The sequence below is a fragment of the Frankliniella occidentalis genome, unplaced genomic scaffold (assembly GCF_000697945.3).
Source record: "Frankliniella occidentalis isolate FOCC.00 unplaced genomic scaffold, Focc_3.1 Scaffold7, whole genome shotgun sequence".
In the NCBI taxonomy this organism is placed as follows: domain Eukaryota; kingdom Metazoa; phylum Arthropoda; class Insecta; order Thysanoptera; family Thripidae; genus Frankliniella; species Frankliniella occidentalis.
In genome coordinates, this window is record NW_026267137.1 from 692664 (window position 1) to 697275 (window position 4612).

Here is a 4612-nt window from a genome sequence, read left to right on the forward strand (position 1 = left end):
AGAAAGCTCCAAAAATTCGACAACTCACGATAATGTCAATGCTAGAGGTTTCATGCCGTTTCATCCTCAAATGCAGAGTGCAATTTCATGTTTTTTATTTATTTCAGAATATCATAATTTCAGTTCCAACACCAGCACTTGAGTTCGCACCGCCTGCCCGTAAGGCTCTGCGCTGCAGAAGGAAACTGTATTTTCCAGACAAGCAGAGCAGGCGTCCGCGCTTGCCATTTTGAACTCAATCGCTGGCTGTTGTTGGTTGGAGACAAAGGGGGCAGCACTGAGCCTTCCTACCTCCCCCTACCACTCCCATCCCCCAACCAGCGTGGTATCTTCCCCTGGAGCGCTGCCTGCTAAACCAGAGGATGAATAATCATGCAAATAAGGAAACCACAGCGATACTGGGGCGGGCTGTACTTCGCGATACACTCAACAAGATCTTCCACTGCCTCCCCCGCCCGTCTCCCGCCCTCACTCTGCTCCCCATCTTCACTCAGCCTCTCTTTAGTCCTTCGAAAAAGCCCTCTTTCTGCTGCTGGTGCCCCACCCGGGCGGCCCGCCCGCCCAGAGAGCCGGGCGTGGAGCAACTTTTCGTGTCCGTCACAAACGAACTCACGCGCCTCAGTCCGAGGAAATAATCAAACCACGCTGCCGCTACTCAACTTCCCGGCTGCTTCCTGCCCCGCCCATCCCCGACAGTTTCTAGGGGAAAATAAACCACTCCTTTCGTATCATACATTTTCCCCCCTTCATTTTCGTGAATGGTGGGTTTTTCGTGCGCTGGAACAATCATGACGGTATAATAATTAGTTGTTTATTTTTAGCTATAGAAACTGAACGAAAATTGATTAAACAACTTTCAATCACTTCTCACGTTAAAAAAGACAGCAAAATACGATTACTACACTTTTAAAAAATTCCCGCTTGAAAAAGTGTTTGACTTTGTAGAACAGTGATCACTCTTTATTCGAAATTTCTTTAGATCTCGGTCGGCGAGTAACCACAGAGACCCGTGCGTAACAAGGACAAATAGGAAAAACACATAAATAACGTAGGAACGCAATAAGGCATGAAATTGTTTCCCTGCCGTGATGGAATATGCCCCGCCCCTCTTTTGCTCCCCGACTCACGGTAGTTCCGGACCCACGCAGCAGACCAAAGCCCTGGCCTGGCCCACGTCAAAAATATTGCCTGGATACAACCCGTCGGGGCACTAAACATGCCGCGTCTCGCCAGTCATCCCTCCCAGTCGACAGGCGAAAGTCTAGTATTCACTTTCCTTCCTTACCCAGTATTCCCTCCCTACCGATCTCGCCGTACCTGTAGGTTGAGTAGTAACAGTCGGATAAGGTTAGTGACAACTTGGCCTCGCAGCGTGAATGTTCCGACGAGCTAAACTCTTTGCACTCGGAAACTGGTAACTGAGTTTCCACGCCTGACCTAGTGGCACATAGTGCCGAAGCACGAGCCAACAAACCACCCCGGAAGGAGGGAGGGCGGCGCCAAGAAGAGAGACTTGACCACCCGACTGCACAAATCGGACATCTTTTTTTTCCGTTTCCTCTCTTTTCCTTATCGCTTCCCTTTAACGTTTTGTGTGTCTCCCCGCAAGGACACGGTGTCCACGGTCTGCTCCTGCTCTCACAGTCATCATCGGATGCGATTACTGGAGCAACCAGAGTAACAGTTTAGGCAGCGGCAGCAGCAGGTGGACCCCACCCCCTACCCCCGATGGCAGTGGCGCAAGGTTGCGACGAGCAGGGTGTGCAGGCATTCTTTGTATGACAAGACAAGCGAGTCCAGCATTCTGGAAGAACAGAAAAACCGGCTAAAAAAGATCGTTTATCGAATTTGCGAAGAATACAACCAACTTGAGCGTGTTTCGCGATCTGATCCATACCCTTCCGATCGTTGACGCGGGCGAAGAGTTGCTTCCTTGCGGTGTTTCCCATCTCTCTGCTCCACCGTGTTCCCATCCTTCCCCTTCGTTTGAGTGATTAGGGCCAATTTAGGTCTCATCTAACCAAGCCGTTCTACACGTAGCAGCATCCCTCCTACCCCCGCCTCCTAGGGTCCCACCATCACTCACATTACACGTCTGGGCGGCTGACCACAACATCGTCGGGAACCGGAACTCACCTGCGGAATAAGAGAGGACAGAGAGATTAGTCATAGCCAATAAACAGCGACAGCCGCACGAGGTCTTTTTTTCGACCACGTGACTTTTAGGGCGGTTCAAGATGAATTTTATGGGGTCCTAAAGAGAATTAGGACCGGCATTGAAGTCCATAAGTAGGTGCACCATGATATTGTTACCCTGGGGTAAAAGTATAATGAGGTTTCCAATGATGCATATGGTCTTGATCTTTTTGGAATGCTTTACTGTCTTTCTTACCCCCACCCCTTTTCCCCTTTAAGTCACGTAGTATGGAACCGACCCATATCGATATCTACGCGCACACATGCTGCTTTTATTGAGGCAGCAAGGAAAAAGATTCATTGGCTGTAATAAGGCTAAATAAACATTGAACAAAGAGCTCAATAAAACCACCGCAAAAATATCTCGACTGCAGACCAAAACAGTAGAAAAGCTGCGTCAGCTCAGAGTGGACTTTCCTCTGCAGGCTCTGCACCATTTGGCCGAGCGAAATACAATGGATGACGCGAATGAGATATGAGCCCGTTTCCGGTCGGTATCTCACCGTCCAGACGAGCACTGTCCCTTCACTCTCACCCTCATTTTTTTCTTTCTCCGCAGTTTATTTTCCCCTCCCCTTCCCTCTCCCATTTTTTTTCATACCATCACAATTTACCCCCCCCCCCCCCTTCGTCTCCTTTCCTCAAATGTTTTCTTTTGTCTTTCGCTTTCTAGCCTTTTTCTTACTTCACCCTTTTAGTCACCTTTCCCACTCTATTTTCAAAGAAATCTGAGCCGATTGTTGAGACCGAAAATCTAGGTGGGACAGTCGGAAGTTAGTGGTCACATTTTCCATTGCCACATTTTTTGAAGCGTGTAAGACAAACTGCTTAGACGAACACACAAATACAAAAACTGATAGATGCGGGCAGCGTTTTGTTCAGGGGCTGAGTGAGCTCTTCATGGCTCCACTCGCTTCCTCCGTCTCAGAAACATGTGTGGCATTTCACAATGGCATACATTTTTCGAAGAAAAAAAAAACACCGTGGTGTTCGATCTGTCGAGGGGACTCGCAATACGTGTAAACAGTGGAGGCAGCAATTTGGTCATTCGGGTCACACAAATTCTTAGCCCTTGTTGGTACACTCCTCCTCATACTCCCCTCTCCCCCCTAACTCCCACTTTCTCACGAACCACCTGCTGCCACACTCACTCACACGTACACGCAAACGCGGGCGCACACTACCACACTCACAGAGCGTGTACGTGCGCTGCGCCCGGCCCCACATGATCGCCTGCGATCGGGCAAAGTGGTTGGCAGTCGGGTTGTGCGACCCCGGCTCATCTTCATCGTAAATATTTAACTAGACCCACCCCTTCGGCTCCTCGCTTTGCTCTCGGGAAGCGAACAGCGGCGGGAAAAAGAGCAAATAAGAAGGGAGGTGGTTCGGAACACTCTGTTAAGAAAGAGTTTAAACGTATACAAAACAAGTTCGAGCTCCGACACGGTAAAAAGAATGTCTTGAAATCCCAGGAAATTTCTGGGATGTCAAGGTTGAGTGGATAATTTCAAGATTGGCCCTTGAAATCCCAGACTCTGCCTTGAAACCTGTAGCTTCCAAGGGAAATCCTTGGAATTTTCGTCTGGTATTCAAGGGTTTTCCTTGAAGTATCCAGATCGTGCTTCAAGGAAAACCCTTGAATACGAAACAAAAATTCCAAGGATTTTCCTTGGAAGCGACGGGGTTTCAAGGCAGAGTCTGGGATTTCAAGGGCCAATCTTGAAATTATCTATCCGACCTTGAAATCCTGGAAACTTCCTGGGATTTCAAGACATTCTTTTTACCGTGGACTGCGTGGAGAAGGTGGAGGTGGGAAGGCGGATGAGCCGTTTTCACTTGTACAGGGTGGTCGCAGTGCCCGGTCCGAACAAATAATGCGTATACATAGCCCGCATGCAAGAGAGCCGCCCAGAAAAAAAAAGACTTTGTTGTAGGGGTCAGATTTGACAGCTGGAATCAGCCAGGAGCTAGTTGTCACAGCCAGACACTTGTACGAATAGAACTAAGCTGGGGTTTGTATCATGACAGTTGCAGACTTTCACTATCAGTGTGTTTGGGCGAGAGTACGGGGTAGAGCAGGAGCTAACGAGAAGGAGAGCGTGGAAAGCCGTGGCACAGATGACGAGTCAGAGACATTCTGGGAAACAACGGAGAGGACACAATCTGTCTGTTGCACGGAAACTCTGACTTCTGGGAACAAGCCAGTTCAGCGCAATAGCGCGACTTGTGAGCGACTGCAACAGCGGCCACAGTCGCAACCCCTTCGATCTAGACTAGCTGGCCTCTGCTAGGCAAACACTGCTGGCCAATGGTAGCAACACCAGCGGGAGCAGAAGCGGGAGCAGAAGCGGGAGCAGAAGCGGGAGCAGAAGCGGGAGCAGAAGCGGGAGCAGAAGCGGGAGCAGAAGCGGGAGCA